General features: G+C 44.7%; 1 protein-coding gene across 10 annotated transcripts in view; it reads left to right on the top strand.

Moving 5' to 3' along the window:
- The first annotated feature begins 6,304 nt into the window (after nucleotides 1-6,304).
- The window catches only part of L3MBTL3 (L3MBTL histone methyl-lysine binding protein 3), a 58,792-nt gene continuing 51,765 nt past the window's right edge, over nucleotides 6,305-13,331 (top strand). Inside the window, exon 1 of one of the 10 annotated variants that reach the window (XM_079970760.1) lies at nucleotides 6,305-6,432. The gene's annotated coding sequence lies outside the window, so the exon portion shown is untranslated. The other 9 variants (XM_079970758.1, XM_079970762.1, XM_079970763.1 and 6 more) reach the window with 9 other exon arrangements.

The following is a 13,331-nucleotide window of genomic DNA, read 5'->3' as shown; positions in this document are numbered from 1 at the left end:
TGACTTATTCTCTGGTGCTGCAGCAGATAGGATAGGGATTCCCCCCCCCCCAACCTTAGCTTTTAAGATGCACAGTTATGTGTTTAAACTGCTCTCCATGGGGACCTCAAACTGATGATACTCAGTTAAAACAAATTCTGAAATCTCCACTTACTCATTGCGTGCCTCGTGAGTTTAATTTTTAAGGAAGCAAAACTTACGGGAAAAAGTCATGACTATTCAAAATAGGAGCTGCCTTTCTCAAGACATTTTCCTGGCTGAGGCGCCCCCTCATGCCATTCCCTGTAAATAAGTTGAATCTGACTTCAACTGTGGCAATAGAAAAGTATTCTCCATGGAAAGCAAGCTTAGGGGGATGTAGGCCAGGAAGCACATGGCACACACAGCTATGTCCTCCCAACACTTTGGCACCTGCTGCCTGCCCCACAGCATCTGCTGCCTGAGGCAGTTGCCTCATTTTGCCTATATGGTGGGGCCAGCCATGGCTGAATCTAGCCAACTGTCCATTGATCTGTCTGTCAGTAGAATGCCAGATGCCTTTGTCTGGCTACGTTTGAAAACAGAAAGCAAGACCCTTCTGGAAAAGTGCAATTGTCCATAGTCTAATACATCCCTTCACCTGTTTTGCAGGAGCTACCATCAGTTATGCCCTGCCAGCTGCACATCTGGCGTGGGATGCCTTTAGTAAATGTAAAGAGAAAGTTCTGCAGGTGCAACTCTAACTTCTCTCTTCATAGGTGCTGCAATGAGAAGATGATAGGCATATGCACATCTCCTGTCACTGCAGCACCATGAAAGGAGAAGTTCAAGGTGCACCTGCAGAACTTTCTCTTTACATTTGAATTCCTATTTATGAAGCTATGAATAGCATGGACTCTGTTCCAGACTGGATCTGACAACACTGCTCTTTCCATTACCAACACGATGGCGAAGGCTATGCTGCTCCTTTAAATACCAGCACTAAATAAAACTAGCAATGTAATTTTTAGTATATATGCATATTATAAATATCCTCTGCATTCTTACAAATAATGTAGAGAGCATGGTAAACTTTTGTCTCACTGTGATTTACTTGTGTCTCTGTTTTCCTGTAATTTTATTAGTGTCTAGTTGGTGGAAAGCTTTTTGGGGTAAAAACTGAAAGAAGAAACATGCCTAGAAGAATAAGAATAAATCTGAATAACCTGTGGTGCTTTTGCTCCATTCTCCTCATTTTCTATTCACTACAAATTTGTAATGTAAGGTGTGTTTTTTAAAATGTCACAATACACTGCTAATTACACATTGTCATCTTTGTCTGTTCAGTTTCTGGTTTCAGTTTTTTGCCTGCATTGATGACTCCCACTCTGTCAAATATTAGTCATTCATTATACTGAAAGCAGAATGTGCCTCACTGGTGTAACTAGGATTTTTAAAATGCATTCATGAGAATTATAATATTTTAAACCCCCTCAAATAAAATATAATCTATAATCAAGTGGATCGGCTAGATTAGAGCAGTGGTTCATAAGATTAGTCACAGTGCAGGTTTGTAAAGTGAGGCAGGAGGAAGAATCTTCAAGCCTCCCTGTTAACAGCATCAAGGCCAGCCATGATCAGTATTGTGTTTCCTGCTGTCAGTGAAAGCTGATGGCGAGCAGAGCACTTTGGTTTGCAGAAGTACCTCTGTCTTGTTCTTCTCTTAACTTGCTGTTTTTAATGTTGTGTACCTAGGAAGCCTGGAATTCCTCAGAAGCTTGTCAGAAGTTTCCTGATGAGAGTTTCCCTATTGAGCTTCTCCACAACAGTTCTTTAAACCAAAAAAAAAAAAAAAAAACCAGCAAAAAACACTTCCCCTCACCACACTTAAAAGTGTCTTTCCACACCCTGAAGTTTGAATTGCAGGTCACAAACCCACATTTTCCAAAGTAGTGTGAATGCATTATAGTGGCCAACTGTAAGGACAAATTGGGAGAACTGGATAGGGGGATGATTCTTCCCTGTAAATGTTCCCCATGGCAACTTTGTCCAGCAGCCTCAACTGAGTTCTGCTTTGGGGGCCTTGGTGAGTAAGAAGAATGAATACCACTGTAGGGACATTTGCAGGAAGAATGAATGAGCAGGGTAGGATCCAGCTTTTCCCTTTTGATCACTGATTCTTATTAGCAACCAGGGGCGCCAACTTGAATAAAATATTGGGGGGCCCAGGTAAGCCCCACCCCGCATAATCACATGACACAGTGCACACACACCATTTGAATGGCAGTGCCCATCAACTTTGGAGCGCCAGTCCCCTCAAATATTTTATGGGGGCGAACCTGTAGAAGTTGGCTCCTATGCCAACAACTGTCCACACAGCCCTGCATTAGCACTGCAACACATGGTTATTGGTTATACAGTGGTACCTCTAGTTACAAACTTAATTCATTCCAGAGGTCCATTCTTAACCTGAAACTAGAGTCGTGCTTTCCCTAATGGGGTCTCTTGCTGCTGCTGCACCTCCGGCGGCACACGATTTCTGTTCTTATCCTGGGGCAAAGTTTTCAACTCAAGGTAACTCTTCCAGGTTAGCGGAGTTTGTAACCTGAAGCGCTTGTAACCTGAGGCATTTGTAACTCGAGGTACCACTGTATAGGCCATTGCCTTATTCTGAGTTGAATCATTTGGTCTGTCTAGTTCAGTAGTGAGTGGCTCTCTGGAGTTTCAGACAGTCTTTCTCAGCCCTCTGCTTGAACATGGAACAGAGAAAAGCACAGGATAGAGGGGGGAAACCAGGCAGTAAAATTTTAGGTGTTTGCCAGTGTCCCACCAGGTATCATTGGACTCCAGCTCCCATCAGCAGTTGTCAACACTGAATGGTCTGAGAGTCCAACATCACCTGCAGGGTCACAGGTTCTCTTTTCCTGGCTTGAAAGTACCTTTCCCATCCATAAAACACAAACATTTTAATGTCCTAAGTGAACAAGTTCTGTAAGTTCTAATATGCTGAGGCTGCTGACTGGTTACTACCAATCTTCTCCCAGTCTTCAGAAGAGTTTTGCACAAGTTTCTAAGGTATTCATGTCATTAGAGCTTATACATCAAACAGAGGATGCATATGTATTGTTAAAGATGCATGTATGCCATTAAGCTGCTTTAAAACAGGCCACTTGTCTGAAGCATGAGGTAAGCTGCAAGATGAACATCTGATCTAGTGTTTTATTTACATACATGTGTGTGTGAAATGCAATTTGTGAAGCTGAGTACAACAGCTCTCTCCTGCTCATGATCCCCAACAATTGCTGTTCAGAGATACGCTGTCTCTGAAACTGCAGTTACGACTAGCCATTGACAGGCTTGTCCTCCATGAATTGCTCTGGTGCCCTTTTAAAGCCAGCCATTGGAGTCCATCACCACATATTGTGGAGCTACTTCCATAGTTGGTGCAAACCTTCATTTGCTTGTCCTCCAACATTCAGCTTCATGGAATAATATTAGGTTATTGTATTAAGAGAGAAGAAATCCTTCTCTCTCTAGACCTTTTCCACATCGTGCATCATTTTTCACTCTATTAGGCCCCCTGACTTCACAATTTTTGTAAACTAAACAGCCCCAAACAGTCCCTTTCCACAAAAGGGAGTAGCCCCAGGCCCTTTATCATTTTGGTTGCCCTTTTCATAATGTCTGGGGAGAGAAAACGAAATGAAACAATCACAACAGAAGAGATGTGAATTGGCCCTAAGTGCTAGTACAGCAAAATTAAGCTAGGCAAATGAGTCCTTGGAGGGCAAGTATGATTTTGTCAGACAAAATTAAGGGAATCTTTGAGATAGGTTTGAAGCACTTTGCATTTAGGATGTGTGTGTGTTTTTAACAAGTGATATTAAGAATGCTATGCAGCCCTGTCATTTGTGAATATCCATCATTAGAAAAAAAATGACTGCACTAATCTGGTTTCAGGATCAATGTACCTCAATAAAGCCATACAAATACATCACTTGATTAATGTTGTTTGCAAGTAAAACAACATGTATTTCTTGAGATCTCCCTTTTTCAAATAACACAACATAGCTGCACTAAAGTAATCAGGGTCAACGATATCAACAATATACAGTAAGTTACAAAAATGGACACATATAGTATGTGGCGTCTAACAGGCCCCAAAGTTTTTAAAAACATTGCCACCAGCAAAAGAAATATTTATGTTAATTTATGTTTCAATTTATGCACATTTCTGTTGTTTTCTTACATTGTCCATTTTGTTAGTACGTAACTGAAAACATTGTTTTGTCAGTACTTAATGGAAAACCTCAGTAAACAAACAGTAAAATAAAGCAGCATAATGTGCCATTAACATTCATATAACTTAATTATAACAGTCGCACAAGTGTAACAGTGCAATAATTACAAGTTGTGAATTACCACTAACAACAACAAATCTCACAGACCTTGCAGTCATATCACAAAGCACCTACGCAACCTAAATCACCACATTTCACAACTAGATGAGCAGAGCAGACAAAACAGTTACATGAAGCACCTCATTGCTGTGATCTTCTGCAATTGTGTCAACTGCAGAGACCACACCTCCTCCTTTTCTTGCTGTCAGGAGTGGCAGGCCTGACCAGTTCCAAGGCTGTATTTCTTGAAAGTCCAGAGAAGGCTCAACTCATGGTTTCATAAACTCTAGGTCTACTAAACAAGAAGAACTTGTGATGTTCATGCCACCGTGGGTTGTTCAGCTTTCAGACAATACATTAGAAAAAACTCCACTAGCTACTGTTTGATCAGGTGTTTGGAAGTGTATTCAGAGTGTCTAGCTACTGGTCCAGAGCAGCTCATCTGCCAGCCTGGGCCTTCAAATCTCCAGAAGAATCCTGCCTGTAGGCATCTCAGCATCCATGATTCATTGTGTGACAACACAGAGTGAGGCCTTACAGAGCTGGGCCTTATAGCTTCCTGCTTGTGGGACTTCCTCTCATTGGAGATACAGTTGACTCCCATATTACCATCTTTTCAACACTGTGTAGAGATGTTTATTTTCCTTCAGGCCATTGGGACTGGCTGAGCTAATAAATTGTCTTTTTGTTGCAGCTTAGTTGTTTCTATGACAAGTATTGGCTTTATGTTATGTTGATGCGCAGCACTATATCTTAATGTAATGTGATATGCTGCCCTGGGATTCTTCAGATTGAAGGGCTGGTTATTAAATTTTCTTATTTATTTTGACAATGTATATACCACTTCATTACAGTTGTCTCTAAGTGGTGTACAGTGAACTCAACAAATATAATATAGATAAAAAATCAACAAAAAACAGTAAATTAAGAAATACTTTGAATGCCTGCTTTTTTTTAAAAAAAAAAAAGTCTTCAGTAAGTCCTGGTAGCTCAGCAGGGAGGGGACCTGTCTGATCTCACTAGAAGAGAGTTCTTCAAAATTGGGTTCACAATACAGAATGCGCAACTCCTCCAAAAACCAGTGATATAAGGGATATAAGGAACCAGGTAGTGCTTAAAGTATCTTGGACCCAACTTTGTAAATTAATATGGAAACCTTGAACCTGTATGTGTAGTGCAATAAATAAATAAAGAACAAATAAGTGGATGAAGACTACCTAGAGAACATAAGAGTTCCAGAAGACCGACACCAAGTTTTATTATTTTTTTCTCAATGCCATTGACCCAACCTGTTGACAGAGGGTTAACATGGGGTATATAACACAGAAGAAAGCTATTTTAAAAAATGAGCATACATTGTAGAAAATGCAGTTTTAATTTCACACTAGAGATATGGGAAGCGCAAAAAAAAAAAAAATCCTTCTGGAATCTTTTTGGTATATGTTTTAAAATACAGTTTATATTTATTTGCAGAAAATTCACCTTTTAAAAAATACCACCCTTGGGGCTATGTTTTAATTCCCCCCTCCCAAACTCCTAATATGGGCAGACTGTCCTGCTTTAATTTTCCTTGATGCCAAGCACCATAATTAATAACTGATTCTGCTACCTCTGGAATGAAAAGTAATTAGAAAGAAAGAAAGAAAGAAAGAAAGAAAGAAAGAAAGAAAGAGAAGCCTAAAAATAGGGAGAGACTTCAGCTGCTCCTTCTTCCCCTTCACGTTGCCATTACGATTTGTGAGAGAGGAGATACCGATGCACCTCGGAGATGCTTCTTTTGTGGTTCGGAGGAGAAAGGGGGAGAGATGGGGGCGGCGGCGGCGGCGGCGGCAGACGCGATCCTCGCTGCTACCTTTTCCAAAGGCTGAGGCACAGCAGCGAAGGAAGAGCAGGCACCCCGGCGGCGGCGGCGGCGGCAGCAGCAGCAGCAGCAGCAGCAGTTTCCCCTTTCCCCGGCCCTGACTCTACGGGCGCATGCTCACTTGTGCCCGCAGCCCTGGACCATATTTGTCAGGACTCCTCGAGAGACGGAGAAAAAAAAATAAAGAGAGAGAGAGAGAGAGAATTTGGGGGGGTAAGGAAGCGCCTGGTTCCGACCTGATTGCTAACCCATTAACTGCAATGCACAACGCCGAGGGGTTGCCTTTCCACTGCCTCCCTTTGGCTGAGGATGAAAGTTAAGAGAGAGAGAGATAAAGGGAAGCAAGCGCACCTCCTCTGCCTCCCTTATGAACCGGGAGGAGGAGCGCGCGGGGGGGGGGAGAGAAATAGAAGAGAAATTTCTCCATAAAGGTGCGGGGGGGGGAGCGCGCAGAGGGAAGAGTTCCAGCACAGCCTCTCGCCCAGGGGATGGGACCCGAGGTGGTGGGGGAAAGTGGCCCGGCGCCTGCGAAGTGGCCGGGGAGTGTGGGTCGGCCACGGGGGGTTCCTTTCCTAAAAAAGCCCCTAAGTGCGTGAGAGTGAAAGAGGAACAAAAGAGTGGGCGAGGGAGAGCGAGAGAGAGGTGCCTTCGGCGTCCGCGTCCCCCACCCCGCTCGCTTCTTCCCCAACATATGACGGGTAAATTGTGGGGAGAAAAGGGAGGAGGTGGAGGCTGAAGCGGCCGTGGAAATGAGGAGGGCATTTCGCAGCCCCGCACGTCTTGGCGGGCGGAGACCGGCGGGGAGGGGGGGGCGGCGGCGGCGGCGGTTCTGCGGCGTCCTGCCGCCCCGCCACTGGGGAGCCGGCCCGGGTTTTTTTGACACTTCCCCGAGAGTGTCTAGGGAAGGGGGCCGGCAGCGCCGCCGCCGCGACAGGGATTTGGGGGAGAGAGGGGTGCGGGTTGCGGAGGGGCCGCCGCAGCCGCTCGCTCGCTCGCTCCCTTTTTGTTTACGGGGTTCCCTCAGCCGAGGGAGGGATGGAGGCTTTGAAGCGCGCGGGGAGGAGGAGGAGGGACGGACTTTTCCCACCCAGATTTGGCTGCAGCGGGATATACCGGTTGCATGTGTAACGTGTGTCGTGTCTCCCCTCCTGGAGAAGGGGAGCGGGGGGGGGGAGGCCTGCTCGGATCAGCGCGCACGGGCAGCTTCTGAGGGTGTGTTTCCCCCCCCCCCTTCTTTTTCGCCAAAGGATTATTCTTATTCTTATTATTAATACTGTTTCTCCCCCTTGCAGCTTCTGGACTTTGTGGCGGGCGCGCGCGCGCGCGCGGCGGCGGCGTGTGCATGTGTGTGCCGATATATAGAAATATAATACTGAGCTCCCCAATTCCGCCATTTTGGGCAAACTTTGCACACGCACGCACACACCACACGCGCAGCAGAGACGCTCCTCGCAGTTAGGAGTGGGAGGGAGCGTGTGTGGAAGGGGTGGGGGGAACTCTTGCTCCCCGTGCATGTCTTCTCACTTAAGCCTAAACGTAGGTAGGGATTGGGGGCAGCAAATAAACCCCCGTGGGAGATGCGGGGATTTTTTTCCCCCTCTTTTGCGCGCGCGTGTGTGAGTGAGGGTGGGAGAGGTGTGTTTGCATCACATGAACGTGGCTCGTGTGAATTAAGCCAAGCTAGCAGCACACCCGGGTTCCTAATACTCTGCAACAACGCCGCCCGCTTGCCTATATATTCCCCGCTTCCTGTAGTAGCCCTTTACCCATGATGAGCTGCAAACTGACACACTTGTTCCAAGCTCTTCGTGGGGGAGATGGGAAGGCGCTCGGCCCGAGCTCCCCATAACTGAGTGTCCGTAAGCGTGTGGGGGGGACGGGACTCGAGCCTGCTCTGTGGTATGTTGCTGTGGAAGATAGCAGGGGGTGCGTGGGTGGGTGGGTGGGGGTGTTCTCCCGGAGCCCCCTCCCCTTTTATTCTCACACGCGCACAGCAGAAGGAGGAAGTGGGTGAGGAGAAAACTTTGAAAGGGCCGAGCCAACTCCAAAGGGGACCTTCTCAGAAGCGCCTGGCTGTGGGTGGGTGAAAGGGGGCCGGGCTGAGGAGACCAGAAACAGAGAGAGAGAAGGGAGACGCCTTCTCCTCAAGGAGGGTGATTTCTCTCTTACGAGCTCGGGAAAGAGAACTAATCCAGAGAGGGAAAGAACCCAGAACCGTTTCTTCTCCCCTCGGAAGAGAGAACAGTCCCGGCCCTTCCTGAAAGTAGGGAGTGCGGGAAGAGAAGGGTAAAAAGCAAAAAATGTCTCGAGTTGGTTTTAGGCAACCTCCCCTTCCCGGTTTCCGTCGCAGGCTCCGCAAGAAAAAAACGGGACCCGATTAACAAACAAGAGCAGTGCCTTTCTCTTATTATGCAACTTCCTCAGCCGGGGCACCCGGTCTCTCTCTTTTTCTCTTTCTTTCTTTTCCTTCCCACACGCTTATACACCTTTTGCTCGCCGTGCAACGGCCTCGCCGCCCTCCCCTTGGGCATTTCCTTCCAGAGAAAGTGGAGGCGTCGAGGTTATTTCAGGAGCCCCCTCGGAAAGCTGGCTCGCGGTACTTTTCTGCTCTTTTACCAAAGCAGACGAACGGAGAACCTGGGCAGGGAGCTGGCGGAAGGGGGGACCCTGTTTGGTAGCCTGAAGCGTAGTTTGAATTTGGTAGTTTTTGTTACTGTGGCTTCGTTGCGCCGGGAAGTTGCATGTGAAGGACCTGCGCCTCTCTTCGACCCCTTCCGCCGCTCTTCTTAATTTTAAGAGGGCGGGGGGAGAGAGAGAATATGTAGTATCCTGAGTGATCACAGTGTTCTCCAGAAAAGTTTCAAGTGCAGCAAAATACGCTATTCCAAAACTGGCCAAGGAGGGACCCCTACTGGTGGAACGGAGGTATCCACCCTGGGGATGAAAGTTCAAATTCTGGCCTCCAAGTTTTGCCGTGATTGCACTTCAGAGTTCATGAATTGGTGAGGTATATTCCAAAGGGATGATGTGAAGATACGGGTTTTTTGCTGCTTCCCCCTTCCATACCATTTCTGTTATTACAGTGTTTTCTGATATATATGAAATGTAGATATATAATGAAGAATGTTTCTAGGGATTGTTATGAGACTAAACTCTTTCTTTTTGAATACTCAACACCGAACACAATAAGCACATCTGATAGTTGTGAAGATGAGTGTATTCATTTCTCCCCCCTCTTTTCACATCGGTTTCCTAAAAGTGTTAGATCAGTCAGTTTCACTTTCCTGTCTAGCATTTCTGTTGATAAAGGACAACTTCAGATCGCCTTTGGCTGTAATTAAATAAAAATGAGGTTTTTTCAATGAATAGTTTTATGATAACTGTAGGATTTTCTTTTAGGCATCTGCAATACTTTATTCAAGTTTCTTCTGATGGAGGAATTGTTGGTTGCTAGAAGCATACCACTTAAGGGCCTGCAGAAATGATAGTCTTAAAATTTATTTAGGAGGCTAGAATATACAGGGGTATGTTTCAGATGTGTGGATATGGAAAGTTGGGAAGCCTCCCTCACACGTTCGAGGCTTGTAGAAAATAAACCACAAGCTTGGACTTGCTCCTAGACTAACCTAAGGCTAAGTTCATAGCTTTAAATAAGATTCACATATTTTTATGGCCAAGAAGAGCCACACATCCAGGTACCCCTAAAGATATTGGAACTTCCCACACCAACAATGTGTATGAGCGGCAGACAAGGAAGGTCTTTGAACACTTTTCTCATGTACAGCATTCAAAGATGCCCTGCATGCTGGCCAATTTTGATAAAAATACCTGTTTCCTTGACTCACCTCCTAAGTCCATCTTTGTTTTTCTGAGCTAACTATTTTAGTCAAAATTTTGTTTGTGATTGCATAAGCAGTAGGATCTCTGCTTCTGTAAATATTTTGAGGGGTTGGGGGAAAGAGAAATGTATATGGAAAGGTTTGCATGCTTCATATGCTGTTAATGTTTGTGTAGCCAAATTCAAGGTGGAGTATCTCGTTTCAGTTTGTCTGCATTCCTGGATAGTGATTAAAGGGAGTTTGCCACCTCAACTCTGTGGCACTGTTTCTTAAAAAAATAAATACCCCATATAGTAGATACAGTGGGGTTCTCTTTCCCTTGTGTTCTGTTGGATACATCCTAGTTCATTTTAGCTTTTGGTGGTGCTGGAAGTATTGGTTTTTCCTGGTAGGGGACTGCATGATTGTATCTTCACTTGCTTTCTGCAGTATACTGTTAAATGAATCAAACAAATGACATTAAGATAGCTTTTTCACCTCTTGTGACATATCTCTTGGGAAGTTTAGAGCTGTACTTAGTTGGTGTTTATAGCACAGCTGTCATTTTGAAGTCAGCTTTATTTAATCACTTTTATAACTGTACATTTGACATTCCGATCATTTTTCAGAAAAGGGAATTGTTTGAGTACAGTTTGGTGTTTATTATGCTGTAAGGGTCTGGTGCTTAAGCTGTTACTGAGTTTAATTGGGCAGGCTTCTCCTGATGTATGTTGACAAAACAAGTTTTCTGACTGATAGTATGAGTTTATTTCCATTAACACTTCACCTGTTCGAAATTATGAAGACAGGTTGTTAGAATAGGGAGAGTACAAAATATAGTGATTAATGAACATGGAAAGCATAAGCAATACACTTTCTCATTTAATCCTTCAGGAACAAGGTAATCAGCTGAAGAGCAAGTCTGTGAGCAGTGCAATAATTCAGGAAATGAGATGTTTCAAAACAAAACAATCCTGTTAAAATTATACAAAAATGTAAGTGCCTTCCATTGGGTACTCCATTGGATGTGGCAGGAAGAAAGAACAGGCTGGAACTGAATGCCGAGTGCAGAAACTAATCGTGATCCAGTGGCAAAGAATTGTTAAAACTTGCATTGACCCCCCCCCCCAATATATTGTTTCAGTCTTGATAAAGCTTGGTATAAAGTTAACTATTACAAGGTTGCAGTGACACACTACCTAGCTGAAGTAACTCCTTGAGGGCTTCTAGCCATCGCTTGAGGCACTGTCTGGTTTCCTGTGTTTTCAATGCTGAGTTGAAGCTGTTTGCATGTTAAGTTGGCCTGCACTGCAAAACTATTTGCAGTAGCATTACTACAGTAGAAATCTATGTTCAACTTTTTCCTCAGAGTGGAAAACATTTCCTGTCACAATTGTAAGCATTAGAAAAAGATGTTTCTATGTAAATCTACTTCTGATTTAGTTACTGCATGAGTGAATCCGCCCTTCTCTCCCCCCCCCCCCTTTGCTCTAGGGGTATTTTGGCTTTACCAAAAGGTGGAAATTAAAGGGACCTTGAACATTTCCTTGCACATCCTAGGGCAGCATCTTGCTTAGTTAGTGTAAGCCTGAGGCATGTGGGCACCGTGAAAAAAGAATGACACCCATGGTAGGGATGGGGCTGGGAGTTTCGTAAGTGTTAAGGCCAGAACAGCACCAAAATAAAGCATTTTCCTTAGTTGAAACAGCTACCTCTCCTTGTTGGCTATGCATGCTCAAAACAATTGGATATAGGCGCAGCAGCACTCTCTGCATAGGATGCTACCTTGTATTGCGATAGACTGTTGGTCCATTTAGCTCAGTATTGCCCACACAGATTGGCAGAGGTTTTCCAGTGTTTCAGGATGGGGTAATACCCTAGCTGTACTAAGTGATGCCAGCAATTGAACTTGGACCTTATGCATACAAAGCAACTGCTCTTAAACTGAGCTATGACATTTTCAGACTTATTTGAAAGTAATTTTCTGCTGAGTTTTAATGGATATTGTGGGCTTTCAAGCAAATACTGAAAACCTTCCCTCCCCAGTCAGACTTGTGATTGTTGCTGATTTGTGTTCAACCAGCATTTTGAATGTTTGCAAGTTGTCTTCTTATACTTTTATGAGATTTTATTTTTGTATTTCTTCAAGGTACAGTGATACCTCGGGTTACAGACGCTTCAGGTTACAGATGCTTCAAGTTACAGAATCCGCTGACGCAGAAATAGTACCTCGGGTTAAGAACTTTGCTTCAGGATGAGAACAGAAATTGTGCTCTGGTGGCGCGGTGGCAGCAGGAGGCCCCATTAGCTAAAGTGGTGCTTCAGGTTAAAAACAGTTTCAGGTTAAGAACGGACCTCCAGAATGAATTAAGTTCTTAACCAGAGGTACCACTGTATTGCTAAATATAGAATACTTTAAAGTGAATTTTTTTGGGAAATTACCGTACTTTTCCGTGTAGAAGAAAAGTTTTTTTTACTCTAAAATAAGGTTATAAATCCAGGGGCGGGGGTGTTATACAAGGATAGTGCATATGCGGGACAGGCGATTGGTTGCAGCTGCGAGCAGGAGCTTGTCAGTAGCAATTGGGTGGTTGAAGGCGGCGGCTGCAAGGGCTGCTTAGGATTGGCTGCTGGTGCAACAATTTTGTGACTGATTGGTAGTTGCTCAACAACTTTGGCAATCCTCCCCCAAAAAGCTCAACAACTCTGGGCCATCTTCCCCCATTTACTTACCATAATTTGGGGCCCCCAAAAGTAGGGGACATCTTATACAAGGGGGCATCTTATACACGGGAAAATACAGTATGTTAAGAAAGGCTCTGGCTTTAATGTGGATAATGTCATTATATACAGTGGTGCCCCGCAAGACGAATGCCTCGCAAGACGGAAAACTCGCTAGACGAAAGAGTTTTCCGTTTTGGAGGTGCTTCGCAAAACGAATTTCCTATGGGCTTGCTTCGCAAGACGAAAATGTCTTGTGAGTTCCTGCGGGTTTTTTTTCCTTTCCCCCCCTTTTTCTAAGCCGCTAAGCCGCTTATCCGATAAGCCGCTAAAAGCCGCTAAACCACTAACAGCGCTAATCCGCTAAGCCGTCAATGGGCTTGCTTCGCAAGACGAAAAAACCGCTAGACGAAGAGACTAAGGAACGGATTCTTTTCGTCTTGCAAGGCACCACTGTAGTATAGTCACTAGGTGGCACGTGGTATAGTGGTGGAATCAGGATCCACAAGTTGCTGTTCTGTTATTGTTTAACAGAGACAATAAAGTTCTTATCTAGCTTCCTAACTGGTGTGT

This window comes from Podarcis cretensis, assembly GCF_951804945.1.
Source record: "Podarcis cretensis genome assembly, chromosome: 3".
Lineage (NCBI taxonomy): Eukaryota > Metazoa > Chordata > Lepidosauria > Squamata > Lacertidae > Podarcis > Podarcis cretensis.
Note: the sequence above shows the minus strand (reverse complement) of the source record. Positions and strands in the feature narration are given on the sequence as shown.